Here is a 14,899-nt window from a genome sequence, read left to right on the forward strand (position 1 = left end):
AAAAGTCTGTTCACTCCCAGTCTGGGAGTTCTGTTTTTTGTTTTAAAATGTATTTATTTTATGCATATGTGTACCCTATCTGTAAACACCTGCTCTCCAGAAGAGGGCATTGGATCCCATTACAGATGGTTGTGAGCCACCATGTGGTTGCTGGGAATTGAACTCAGGACCTCTGGAAGAGCAGTCAGTGCTCTTAACTGCTGAGCCAGCTCTTCAGCCCTGGAGTTCTAGTTCTTACATAAAGTCCTTCTTCCTCATTTTGGGCTAGTCCCATCTTCTCTTAAACTTCAAAAGACTTTTCAGAAGCGGTAATGCTGCTGCCGAAAGGCCTGAGTGCACAGTAAATGACATGATTAACAAATATCCAGAGTGTTAGGTGCACTCCTTAGAATTCTCAGAACTTATTAAGGTCCAGCATGGTAGACATAGGTAAAGGTCCCACAGACAGAAAAAGCTTGCTTACTCAGATGGCAGAAGCTTGAACAAACTGAAGAAGGAAGATCCGTCTCTCCTGTTTTGCAGATAGTTCCCTCTGGTAATCAGTCTAATTGCTGAAGTTTGGAAGGGTACGTGTAGTTTCAGTTTGGAACTAATTAGGCTGTCACATACTTTTGGAACCACTTCATTTTTTGCCCTGGGGTGCTTGCTAAGTCTAATAGCAGTAAGTGTAATAGAAGGGTTGGGTGAGAGTCCCTAAAAGGGGCCTTTTATCTTGAAGACACAGCCATGTACATGCATGCCTGAACTAAGTAAGGTTTTGTCTCCTTCAGGACATCTTTTCATCTTGAAAAAGTGCTTGGTAAGACAAGTTCAGTGCACAAAAATAATTCAGTAGATAAAGGTGTTGTCACCAAACCTGATGACCTGATTTCCATCTGTGGAACCCACATTGGAAGGAGAGGAGATAACCAACTCCTGCAAATTGTCCTCTGACCTCGTCACGTATGCAGTGGTACATGCACACCAATACACATGCTCACACACTTGCATGTACACACACAATGTTAAAAAAACCTTCTAAAATATTTTTTTAATTAAATAAAGATAAAAACACTTGAGGAAAAAGGTCATTCCTTAATATCTCCTCCCTGCTGTCCCACCCCTGCATACACATTTGTACATCTTTAGCTTAGTCCGTGTGTCTAAGAAGGCATGTATTGGAACAGTGAAGAACAAGGCGGTCAGTGTGTCCCGAGGTGAGTCAGCAGAAGCAGTGCCAGGTCTTGTGCTTCTGAATAGAGATAGACAGCAGGCACAGATACTGCATTGTGAGTCTTGAGAGCACTTGGGAGACACTAATGCAGCTAGTAGACTGGGTGGGAGGAGGCGACATTGATGTCCACATTTTGAATGTGTGACTGAGGTGACAGGCAGGGGAGGCAGAGGTCCACTATTGGCCCCTGTGTCTTTGTTAAAGCTGTTTGGAAAAACTTTTCTGAAGGAAAAAGCACTAAGGAGAAAGGAAATGTTTGCCTGCCTTCAGAGAGCTAACGAGGGAGTTCTGTATTATCTGCAACTTATTTCTCTCCTGACTCTTCCCTGTTGAATTAACTAAGAATTAATGTTTCTTGGGCACTAGAGATCATTACTACTAGACACTGCACTATGAGTTATGAGTCATATTTTTATTTTTTGCAAGTGGTAAACAAATTGCTATTAGCTGACTTAGGCAAAAGGAGAGAGTATTAGTTATTGTAATAAGTAGTTCTGGCTCTGACTTCTCACCATCAGGTCCTCTTTGTCTATGCTGACTTCCTAGCCTTTCCTCCCAGTTTTAAGATGGCCACTAAGATGGTCCCAGAGTGTTTCTTAAAGTCACACTCCAGGGTCAGATCCATAAAATCAGAAGTGATAATGTTTGCCCAAGTGTTTCCATCTCCACAGTCCCATTTCTTTGGTGTGGACTGGTTTAGGTCATGTACCACTGCCCCCTCCACCCCCCGTTTCCCAACAACTTGTAGCTGGTTGGGACTTGATTGCTTTTGGCTTAGGTTTGCCACATGGGATCACTTGCTAGGGCGAGGGAGAAGGCACATGGAGGAAATGAACCTCTAAATGTAAAGGAGGTCTTTTTTAGGTCAGACAACAAAAATCCAGTATAATCAGGATTTATAGTCTAATTTCTTATTTGATCTTTACCATGACTCTAGAATTAAGTATATTTTATTGAAGCCTTTCTTAATCACAGGAAGAAACTCCCAACCTCTGGAGTTAAGGAGCTTTGAGGACCTAGAATTAAATCTCAATTTAATTGGGATCCTGAGTATTTGTGGGAAGGGAGCCTCCTGCCTGACACTGTAGTATACAAAAGCAATACGGTGTTCTGATTGATAACACAGACTGTAGAGAAAGAATTCCTGAGTTCAGATCTTTTTGAGGGGGATCCAGTATATCTTATGTACTGGTCACCCATCCCTTTTTTAAAAAATGTGGTATGGAGCCCAAAAAGGAAAATCCCACTTTTCCCCTGAGTTAGATGGGCGAGCTTGAGCTAACCTCACTGAGCTTCAGTCTCCTCATATACAAGGTGAGGATGAGGCCAGTGCTGCTGCGTAGGTTTGTAATAAGCCCCCTAATACTCACAGGGGGCTTATAACTTCCTAACACAGAAATACTCTATTTGCTATGATTATTATAATCAGTGTTTTAACATTATAATCTTTAGGGTTGCCAGGTAGGAATGTGGATTATTTGTTAGCACAATAAAATAGATTTACATCTGTTTGATCATACTCATTGAGAATTCCAAATATACCAGGGCTGGAAAAATAGCTCAGTGGTTAAAACTCTTCTTCCTCAGTTCAATTCCCAGCAACCACATGGTAGCTCTGTAATGGGATCTGATGCCCTCTTCTGGTGTGTTAAAGACAACTACAGTGTACTCATATACATAAAATAAATAAAATCTTAAAAAAAAATGAAGGTGTATTTCTTGGATGCAGCAGACAGATCTGTCTTTTTTTTTTTAAAAAAAGAATTCCAAATATATTCTATATTTTACCTATTTATTTATTTATTTTGGTTTTTCAAGACATATTTTTCTGTGTAACAGTCCTGGCTGTCCTAGAACTGGCCTTGTAAAACAAGCTGGCCTTGTGCTCAGAGATCTTTTTTCTTCTTTTTCTTTCTTTTTTCGAGACAGGGTTTCTCTGTGTAGCCCAGGCTGTCCTAGAACTCACTCTGTAGACCAGGCTGGCTTCGAACTCAGAAATCCACCTGTCTCTGCCTCCCAAGTGCTGGGATTAAAGTTGTGCGCCACCACACCCGGCATGCTCAGAGATCTACTTGCCTCTGCCTTCTGAGTGCTAGGATTAATGGTGTGCGTCACCAAGCCTGACTGATAAAACTCTTTTATTGTATTTTACATAGGGAATGCTAGGGTGCTTTTGGAAAGGAGGGCTCTCGTGATGTATCCCATTGTTGTATGGGGCTATCCATTTATCCTGATCAACATTTTCAGTAGTGCCTTATCTATTAAAATCATAAAACCAAGCTTTTTGACAGATGTGGTAGCTTGCACCTATATAATCTCTATACCTGAAAGGCTGAGGCAGGAGGATTGCTGTTCACTTTTAAGGCTAACCTGGACAACATAGTGAATTCCAGGCTAGTGTGAGATCCTGTAATGGCTATTCTTTGTTGTCAACTTGACTATATCTAGAATGAACTACAGTCTAGAATTGGAAGGCTTACCTGTGATCCAGATCTTGAGGCTGGAAGATACAAGTTTCTGACCTGGATCTTGGTATGGAGATCTTGAGGCAGAGAGGTTATGAATCCCAGGAGACTAAGACAAGGAGATCTCTTCTTCTCCTACTTGTATTACTTGCCAGCACATCTGTTAGAATCTACTAGCCTTGTGGGATTGAGCAGCTATGAGATCCTTGGACTTTCCATTCACAGATGACCATTGGGGAGTTGGACTACAGACTGTAAGTCATTGTAACAAATTCCCTTACTATATAGAGACTATCCGTAAGTTCTGTGACTCTAGAGAGCCCTGACAAATACAGACCCTGTCTCAAAAAAGAAGCTGGGCGGTAGTGGTGAGTACCTTTAATCCCAGCACATGGGAGGCAGAGACAGGGAGATGTTGGAGTTTGAGGACAACCAGGGTTACACTGAGAAACTGTGTCTCAAAAAAACAAAAAGAAGAGGAGGAGGAGGAAGGAGAGGAGGAAGAGGAGAAGCAGCAGCAGAAATTGCTTTTTTTTTTTTTTTTCGAGACAGGGTTTCTCTGTATAGCCCTGACTGTCCTGGAACTCACTCTGTAGACCAGGCTGGTCTCGAACTCAGAAATCCGCCTGCCTCTGCCTCCCAAGTGCTGGGATTAAAGGCGTGCGCCACCACCACCCGGCTAGAAGTTGCTTTTTTAATTTACTGAATATGTGAAGTTGTGGTAAGAAACTCATATGGTAGATGGCATTCAGATTAAGTTATCTCAACAGATTAGAACAAAGAACAGCATGAACCCTTTTAGACTTTTGATTAATATTAAAAGGAGTAAGTCTATTATAATCTTTTAGATGTAAAAGTCAATTGGCATTTCTGTATCACCAGAGATAATGGCTGTGAGTCTCTGTTCTAGGTAGAGGTGTTTCTCCATGCACATCTGACCTTTCTTCGCACTACAGTAGTATCTCTAGTGAAAATCTATTCTGAAATGCCTGTGTTGCTCCTGAGGTGCCCGGTCCACTGACAGATAATTCCTGAAAAGAGTTTATTTCAGTTAAAACCTGTGTCTCAGTCGGGAGGTGGTGGTGAACACCATTCATTCCAGCATTTGAGAGGCAGAGGCAGACAAACCTGGTCTAGGCCAACCTGCTGTACAGAGTGAGTTCTAGGACAGCCAGGGCTATATAGAAACCCCGTCTTACAAAACCAATGTGTCTATAACCTTCCAATAAATAATCTACTTTTTGTTGCCTGGTCCTTCAGAGAGTAAGTCTCTGCCCTGTTCAGTGTGACACATTGAAGTAGAAACTTAAGGGTTCTATGAAGAGTCAGTTAGTTGTGTGGGATGGTGTGTTGCTGGGGCAAGCAGGTGAACGAGTGTTTCATTGAAGTGGACACAGGTGAAGGGCTAAGGCAGACTTGTGAAGGAACATTTCACTGAAGCAGACACAGGAGAGAGGATGTTCTACTAAAGCAAGCACATGAAAGGACTCGTGATGAAGGATTCTTCACTAATGACACCCATGTATTGGTCTGCCTTACATTGCATAATTGAGTTCTATTTTTTGGGACTCCGTAGAGAGAAAATGCACCAAAAAATTTCTGGTGTTGTGCTGTAGTTTCTTGTTGCTTCTGTGAACTCAGTTTGATTGAGAGAGTGATGTCAGCTGAGACAGAGTCACATGCTGAGACTAGATCCCTGGTGAGGCAAGACCCGAGGAGAACACATGATGTTTGGGGAGTATAAATAGGACTCAACAGACAATAATGGAGGCTGAGCTTGGCTTGCTTATAGAGCTAGCTGTACAATACTTGTTGGTTTTGAGTCTTCACCAATCTTCACTTGGCCGAGAGAGGCACTGAAGAGAACTTATCCTGGTGTTCCTATTGGCCCTGGCCACTCCTGCTGATTTGTGCCAAGGTTGAAGCCTGGCTGTCTCTGCTAGTTAGTTCCTGTCTGCTATCCTGACTCTACTGAACTGGACTGCTGATATATCTGTGAATTGTTTGCAAGAGGATTGAGCTGCCACTGTTGATCTGTGAACTCAACTGCCGACAACACAGATAGGAGTTGCTCCAAAAGAACCATTTCTAAACAGGTTCACATCTCCCATATCCTTTCTTTTCCACTACCTCTGGTGAGCAGTGGGCTAAAAGGGAGGTTAAAGCATTTAAAAACAATCATTAAAAATAAGGTTTAAAAAAATTAAGTTACACACATGCATATATGTAAAGATAATTATTTGGTACCTTCTTATATGGTTGAGGATTGTATTAATATATTGTCTACTAGTGTTTTCTGATACCAAATGATTGAATTTTATTGTCTTCTTTTCACTTATTTGTTTACTTATTTGTTTGTTGCTCAAGATCTTTCTATGTAGCCCTAGCTATCATGGAATTCTCTGTGTAGACTAAGTTGGTTTCAACTCACAGAGATCTACCTGCATCTGCCTCCTGAATACTTGGATTAAAGGTGTTGATAGGGCTCTGCATGGTATTGTACCCCTTTAATCCCAGCACTTGGGGGGGCAGAAGCAAATCTATGTGAGTTCCAGACCAGCCTGGTCTACAAATCGAGTCCAGGACAGCCAGGGCTCTATAACAGAGAAAAACTTTATCTCAAAAGGGGGGTTGGAGGGTGGATAGGTCAAAGGGCTGTAAATACTGTTGAGTTTTAATAATTTTAAACTGCGTTTGGCAGGCAGGTGTTACATATATGCTCAGCATTAATAAAGGTGTTCTTTGTTTTTGGAGACAGCCGCTGCCGCCGCCGCCGCCACCACCACCACCACCCAGCTGTAAATAGATCTTAACAAGAAAAAAAGGGCTATTATTAGATTGGTCTTTGAACCCCCAAACTGTGAACTAGCATCTTTTAATTTTTTGGTTTTTCGAGACAGGGTTTCTCTGTATAGCCCTGGCTGTCCTGGTACTCACTCTGTAGACCAGGCTGGCCTCGAACTCAGAAATCCGCCTGCTTCTGCCTCCCAAGTGCTGGGATTAAAGGTGTGCACCTCCACCGCCTGGCTTGAACTAGCATCTTTATAAGTTAATGGGTCTCAGGTATTTTGTTATAGCAAGGCAAAATGGACTAATAAAGTAAATTGGTATGAAGGAGTGAGCTTGCTAATATTAGACCTCAGACTCTCCCCCCTGGAGAGGGATCATCCATATTTTATATACTGTTCCTGAGCTGCCTAGTGTAGCAGCCGCTTCAAAGGAACACTAGGATTAGCTTTCTAAACCTTGTATTCTGCCTTCACTAATCTGCTGAACTCAGCTCTTCCCTCCGAAAGAAAAGTAAGAAATTTCCTTTGTTCAATGGGTTGTTTGGGTCTCTACCTCAGTATCCCCCAGTGCAAGTGGGACTCATTACTACAGGATATTTCACTTAGGATCTATCTTAGTGTATCCCTACATCAAAAAAGAAATGTGTTTTTAAAGTTTATTCCCTCTCCCTCTCCCAATCTCCGTCGTGTGTGTGTGTGTGTGTGTGTGTGTGTGTGTGTGTGTGTGTGTGTGTATCTGTGCCTCACTGGCCCAGGAATGATTTTCTGTTGGAAATTGGATGAAATGCCACTCTTGTCACACTGTGGCAAAGAAGTTACCAAATTGGGTGCTTCACCTTTGACTATGGAAAGCTAAAATTAAGAACGATAGATTAACTGAGTACAACAATATATGCATGCCTTGGCAGATATCTTGGGAGTACAACGATATTTCAGTGCTTGGGAGGCAGAGGCAAGTGCATCTCTGTGAGTTCAAAGCCACGTTAGTCTGCAGAGTAAGTTCTCCCATGGTTACTTTGAGAAACTGTCTCAAAAAACAAAAACAAATAAAAGATTAACTTATTTGGTAAAAGGAACTCTATCTATCTTTCTCTCTTTCTCTTCCCCCTTCTTCCTTTCTTCTTTCCTTCCTTCGGTATCCCTTTTTCGTCCTGTGCATGTTCTGCAAACACTCTTATTACTGAGCTGTGTCCCCAGCTCTTTTTTTACTTTTATTTGAGACACTGTCTTACTGGTTATCTACTCTGGTTTTGAACTCATTATGTGACTGAGGCTGGCCTTGACTTTTCAGTTTCCTTCTCATTCTCCCAAGTAGCTGAGACTACAGAATAGATTTTTTAAATCATTTTATTTTATGTGTGTGGGTGTTTTACCTGCGTGTATACTTGTACACCATGCATATGCAGTGCCTGAAAGAGGCCAGAAGAAGGTATCATATCACTTGAACTTATGATTGTGAGCCACCATGTGACTACTGGGAACTGAACCCTGGTCTCCCAGAAGAACAGCCAGTGACTTAACCACTGTGGTGGTTTGAATGAGAATGGCCCTAGGTTCATATGTTTAAATATTTAGTCCCCAGTTAGTGAAACTGTTTGGAAAGGATGAGAAGGTGTAGCTTTGTTGGAGGAGGTGTATAATTAAGTAGGCTTTGAGGTTTCAAAAGCCCATGGGAGGCCCAGTTTCTCTCTTTCTCTGCTCTATGCCTATGGATCAGTATGTAAAACTTTCAGCTATTGCCCAGCACAGTGCCTATCCATTTCTTCATGATAATTGTGAACTCACTTTAAGCAAGCCCCAAATTCAATGCTTGAGTTGCCTTGATCATGATGTCTCTTCACAGCAATGGACCAGTGACTAAGATGCTGGATGGTGGTAGCGTATGCCTTTAATCCCACCATTCAGGAGACAGAGGCATGCAGGTCTCTTAGTTAGAGGCTAGCCTGGTCTACAGAGTGAATTTTAGGACAGTCAGTGCTACACAGAGAAACCTTATTTCTAAAAAACAAAGAAAGAGGAATGTAAATAAGACACAACCACCAAGTTCTCTCTCCAGCCCCTGGTGGAAGGGATTTTAAAACAAGTAAGTATCCAGGCTGAGAAACAGGAATTAGTAATTATTTTTACCCAGTTTACAGTGAGGCCAAGGAACAAATGAAGCAAGGTGGAAAGATTTGGAAGATATACAGCCAGAGAAGGAACAAAGAAAAGTGATGAAAGGATTCGTCCAAGAAGCTGTGTGCTAGAGTGATGCTTAGCATTGGGATAGTTGGAAAAGGCTAATGTAGCTCAGAAATCAGGCTGTTCCTCCCTCACAGGCCCAGAGGACTGGCGGAACAGACTTTTTGCAGCAAGTGCCTTGGGAGGAAGTGCCTTAGATTCATTTCCCTGTTTCAGACTGGCCAAGTACTTGGTGTCTGAGGCATAAATCACATGGGTCTAGGTACAGCTTGTACTTTGGTGTCTATGTGCTGAGTATGCAGGTATGCAGAATGCAAAGGTTATGGGATCATGGTAACACCCACCCAGATTTCAAAGGAAGCCTAGATAGGAGGCCAGGCAGAAGTTTCTCACAGGGTAGAAATCTCCTCAGAGAGCCCAGATAAACCTTTTCTGGTGTAGTCAGGCATGTTGAGCAGCAGCTGGGAACCCAGGAAGGTACAGCTGTCAGCAGTGGACCTGGCAGGCTTCTGGCAGCATGGAAAACCAGCCCCAGGTGATGAGCAGCAAAGTCTTGGGGACTCGCTCCTCAGCAGAGTGTGAAAGATGTGGCTTGGGCTTCATCAGTTAGTGTCTTCCTTGCTGCCTTTTCAGACTGGCTTTGGACTACGTGTTTCTTTCTACTTATTGCTAGCTTTCTTTTATTCTGTCCCTATCCCACCATTTTATCTTGAGTATATGTAACTTGCTTATTGTTTTAGAGGGGAATCACATATAGACATGGTTGCTATAACTGTAATTTTGGCTACTTTATTGAGTTCTTTTACCTACTACCCTTCTCCACCCCATCCCTTCCACACTGCTTCCCCCATCCCCCAACACTAGGTAGGAGAAAAGGAGGGTTAGAGGGAAAAGGAGGCATTGATCTCATTAGACTATTTCCTGCTGCTGAGGGGCATCGAGTTCCTTGGGGCAATGTTGATCTTAGCAGTTGTGTCTTTGCTCAGGACCACTTGATAAACTGCAGCATCAGGGGGAGAAGCAGCCTCTTGGAGCTCTGGCATTTTTATACCCTCTCAAGAGTCCTCAGAATAGCAAATGTGTCTCCTGCTGGCAGAATCATGCCCTGCCAGAGCATGAGACAATCAGTTAGCTTCTGTGCAATCTGAAGCAGCCCCAAATGCCACCCTCACAGGACACAGCTGTGCTTTTTAAGAGACAAAAATCCTCACGACAGTTGCCTTGAGTTTCACATGGGACTTTGGACCTTGCTTGTTGTCACTGGAGCTTGTTATGACTTCTTTGTAGAGAAGTGAGAATTTTGCACTGTGAGGTGATAAGGATATGGATTCACATGGCTACAGCCTTGAGTTGTAGCCACCATGTCTGCTTCTAAGTAACCATTTTTCACACATTTTCCCAGCAAATCATAAATGGATGAAAATCTCTAGAGTCACATGTATTGATTTATCATAAGACCCTTGATCCAGGGACACTCCTGACTCTTTACTATTTATTATCTTAAGATAAAGCACGTACCTTCCAGCCATGATAAAGTCAATTTTGTCCTGACCCATAAATAACACCTCCTCCATTTGACCCAGCTTGCAGGTTCTAACTGGTCTCGATGCTGCTTATGACCATACGTCTGTCAGTAAGTCATCCTCCAATAAGCTATATTCTATACAGCCTAGCTCTTTTTGCTTCTTTCCTCAGTCTCGTGGTACCTTAGGGGCAGCACTGGGTTGTTTCAGGACAGATAGAACTGAACTTTGGGGGCAACAGGAAGAATGCTGTGGTTTTTATAGACTTTGAGTGGATCCCTTTGGGGTTCATTTGTGGGGGCATGGCCCTTGGTGTAAGAGTATGATGAATGGACCTTTAAGAGATAGAGCCTAAGCTGGGCAGTGGTGGTGCGTACCTTTAATCCCAGCACTTGGGAGGCAGAGGCAGGTGGATTTCTGAGTTCGAGGCCAGCCTAGTCTATGGAGTGAGTTCCAGGACAGCCAGGGCTATACAGAGAAACCCTGTCTCGGGGGGGCGGGGGAAGAGAGAGAGAGAGAGAGAGAGAGAAAGAGAGAGAGAGAGAGAAAGAGAGAGAGAGAGAGAGAGGGAGGGAGAGAGACAGAGAGACAGAGAGACAGACAGAGACAGAGACAGAGGAGAGAGAACCTAGTAGGAAGTTTCTGGGGCCTCTGCTTCTCGGAAGGCATTAAGGTAGGTCTATGAAACCCAGAGTCTCTTTAGAAACTTGTATACATAAAGCAGCCTCTCCCTATGATTTCTGCCTTTAGAATGTGTTTCTGTCATTGTGATGCCATTAGCTCTCAGCAAAACATGACTGAATCAGCGTTAAACCTGAGGGGATAGGGCGGACTACAATGTGGTATAAGGAAACTTGTAGGTGTTAGATATACTGGTGTTCTGATTTCACAGGTGTATTAGTGTGTATGTGTCTCTGTGTGTGTGTGTGTATGTGTGTGTGTGTATTAGTTTTTGTTTTGTTTTGTTTTGTTTTTTTAAAGAATACTGGCTTGCAGGACAGGGATAGGACTCAATTTTTTTTTTTTTTTGGTTTTTGTTTTTGTGTGTGTATTAGTTTTTTGAGACAAAGTCTATGTAGCCCTGGCTGTCCTGGAGCTCTATGTAGACCAGGCTGGCCTCAGACTCACAGAGATTGCCTGCCTTTGCCTCTCAAGTGGTGGGATTAAGGCATGTATCACCACACAGTTATTAGTTGGCTGATAAGAGTCCTGGGTACTGAACCGGGGTCCTCTGAAAGAGCAGTCTACTGTCTTAATCACTGAATATTCTTCCAGTTCCCTTGTGCATTTCAATATATATCAATTATACTTCAATAAAGTTGTAAAATACAGCATGCATTATATAGCAATGCTATATATGTGTGTGTACACACACACACACACACACACACACACATATATTATATAGTACATGAGTATGTGTTATGTAGCACATGTTAGGATTCAACACATTGGGACTGAGAAGGAACTAGTATCTTGAGACTCCAGAGACGATCTCATATAAGGGCTGGTCTGTGCAAGAAATTGTAAAGATTTTTAAAATAAAACATTTTATTTTGAAAAGAATGAAAAATTGCAGGAATACTGAGATGAACTTCTCTGTGCTCAATCTAGGGTCATACTTTACTATTTTCTCACTTTGGTATCCAGCACAGGACCTTGTGGCTGGTAGGCAAGTGCTTGCAATTGAGTCACACTTCAGCTCTTCTTTTATATATATATATATATATATGTATATATATATGTGTACATATACATATATACATGTATGTATATATGTATACATATATGTATACACACATATATATATGTATATGTATGTGTATATACATATATATATGTATATATATATTACACATTTTCCTTGTTTTCCCTTCCTCTGTTTGTGTTAGGGGAAAATGTATAAAAAATGAAGCCCATCATGAAGTTCAGGAATGTTAAAATAAACTCCCATATGCCCCTCTGAGATTCGTATGTTGTAAACATTTGCCATTGTCAAATATATTTTCTTTCTTCTGCTTCTCTTTCTCCTGTACCTGGAGTAAGCTGTAGATCATGCTTGTCTGTTTCAAGACACTTCAGTGTCTCACTCCTAAAGCAGGCAGCATGTTCTGGAGGGTTAGATTGTCAGCCTTCCATGACTTTTCCTGACTAGCAGTTTGAAGACTAGAGGCTCCTGTGGGATGTCCTTCAGTTGGGGTTTGTTTGTTCGTTTGTTTCTTCCTGACATACTTTGAATGGGTGGTATGTCTTTAGTACCTTAAAACGGGGACTGTGGATGGTTTTGTGGAGTGATTTTCTACCCCTGCTATCAAGGGGACCCTTTCCCCTTTGTAATTAATAATCTATGGAGAGATGCTTTGACACTGTGCAAATATCTTGTTCTTTAGCAGACTGTCACGTGATAGGTTTGGGATCCTTTATCAAACATTCTAAAGGTGCACCCTTGCATGTGGCTTCCTTGTAGCAATTGAAGCCTCCTTAAAATAGTTGCTACCTGCATTTAATTTTAGTACACTTATTCATTTTTTTACTTCTTCATTTATTTATGGGAGGTGTGTGCATGTGTGGAGGTCAAAGGACAACATGCAGGCATTGGTTGACTCCTTCTACCACGTGGTACCTGGACATTGAACCTAGGTCATCAGGCTTGGCAGTGGTACTTTTACTCACTGAGCCATCTACACCATGATTATGTGTTTGTGGTGCTCAAAGTTGGACCAAATGTTTTTGCATGGTAGGCAAGTTTACCACTGAGCTACATTTCCAGGTTTTCCTTTTATGAGACAAGGCCTTGGTGTGTAACTCAGACTGCCATGGAACTTGCTGTATAGACCAAGCTGGCTTTGAACTCATTCTTCAGCCTTTGACACTCAAGTATTGAGATTACAGGCTTGTATCACTATCCTGGCCTACTGTGATGTTTTATATATATACTGGTTAGTTGTTGTCAACTTGACACACACATATACACACAAAAAGATACAACCACCTGGGAAGAGGGAAGCCTCGGTTGAGGAATTAAACAAATGCTTATAGAAGAGGCCTGCAGTAAGCAAGTTAGAAACTGGACTGACTTCATTCTTACCAAACCTTCTCATATCAGCAAACATTTGGAAGAACAGTTAGTTGTTAACTGGGAGAACTCAGTCTCTCCAGACACTGCACCTTGTTCCATGCCAGTTTGCATTTATAAGGAAAGTCAGTTTCTGGGTGTGTTCCCCTGTCACTCTAGACTGATATCTCTCTAGGTCAGGCTCCTGCTTAGCCATGACTCTTGGGGCGTTACCTTAAGCCTCTTAAGAATCTGGACACATTTCTTGTAGATCTTGCCACATTTCCACATGGACTTGAACTGCAGGAAGGGAAGGGAAGTGGAGTTGCAGCTGCTCAGAAGAATGGCTTCTTCAGGAGGGCTTACCAGAGGCATAGAGGCAAAGGGGATGGCCTCATTCTGTCTGTCTGTCTTTTGTTTTCCCTTGCCGTTCATTATTTAAGGTAGAAATGACAGTTGATGGTAGAGCTTCCTCTCTCTCTGTTCCAGGGGAGCCTAACAATTCACCATTAAAAGAAATCAGTTCTTCCATGAAGACCGTATTACCCAAGAAAAATGCAAATTTGGGGCTAACAGAGTGGTTTTTTGGGTAAAGGTACTTGTCACCTGACAACTTGAGTCCAGTCCCCAATACTTGTGTGGTAGGAAGAAGAAACTAGCTTCCATTAGTTGTCCTCTGACCTCCTCCACATATATGTACACACATACACACATATTAATAAATGTAGTAAAAAAGTTTTTTTAATGCAAAGATTTCTGCTGGCATTGGCAAGGTAGCATAAGCCCGCATTTAAACAGGAACATTAGTTCTCACTCTCATTAAAGGTAGGTACCAGAAACTCTCTGCTAAGTTAGACAGAAAAGTGAGTTTTTCTTTTAAAGAAAGAGATTTGGTGTGTTTTATTAGCTGGAAATTCTGAACTAGTTTGAGGCGGTGACCCTGAAAGAAGAAGAAACGGTATGGTGACTCTGAGCTATAATCCCGGCACTAGAAGGCTGAGGCAAGAACATTTTACCAAAGATAGCTCTCACATTGTACCTCTGTATTTCTATAGATACAAAAGAGTATGAGCCAGAAGTGGTACACATTCCTATAATTATAGCATTTGGTAGGTAGAGGCAGGAGAAGCATCACAAGTTTGAGGCTACCCTGGTCTATCTGTAGGTTGAGTTTTAGACCAGTGCTACATAATGAGACCTTGTCTCAACCTCCCAATACATACAACACACACACACACACACACACACACACACACACACAGAGTCTTGTGTAAAGTGAATATCCTCAGTGTGCTAAAAATAATTCAAATTTCACAATGTTTTGTATTTCATGTTTTCAGGTTAGGAATTTGTAATGAGTAGTCTAAGGATAAATATTCCCAAATCCAAAAAACTTTAAAGTCTACACTTCTGGTCACAAACATTTTAGCTACTTTGATTTGAATTGGTATCTTTCTCAGCCCAGTTATTACAGTCCTCTGCACACAGCCAAGATATGAAATGGGCCGTGTGTAGGCTGCAGTGTTGGGAGGAGTTTCAAGGTCAGGAGATTAACTGTGGCCATTGTTGCACAGTGGTGTTTTATGAATCCTTGTTTTTGCCATTGGCTCATCTTGGTGAAATTTATGCTTTTATAATGGCTCAGACTTTTTTCACCCCCCTCCTTTTTTTTT

The 14,899-nt window shown here is 42.0% G+C and overlaps 1 protein-coding gene across 4 annotated transcripts in view; it reads left to right on the forward strand.

Annotated features, from left to right (window-relative positions):
* Positions 1-14,899, forward strand: part of Pcyt1a (phosphate cytidylyltransferase 1, choline, alpha) — a 45,270-nt gene that overhangs the window by 5,306 nt on the left and 25,065 nt on the right. For 3 of the 4 annotated variants that reach the window (XM_031363662.1, XM_031363664.1, XM_031363663.1), the window contains exon 2: positions 2,473-2,477. The exons of the other annotated variant lie outside the window; for it this stretch is intronic. The gene's annotated coding sequence lies outside the window, so the exon portion shown is untranslated. The remainder of the gene's footprint in view (positions 1-2,472; positions 2,478-14,899) is intronic. 4 annotated transcript variants of the gene reach the window in all.

This window comes from Mastomys coucha, unplaced genomic scaffold, assembly GCF_008632895.1.
Source record: "Mastomys coucha isolate ucsf_1 unplaced genomic scaffold, UCSF_Mcou_1 pScaffold12, whole genome shotgun sequence".
Lineage (NCBI taxonomy): Eukaryota > Metazoa > Chordata > Mammalia > Rodentia > Muridae > Mastomys > Mastomys coucha.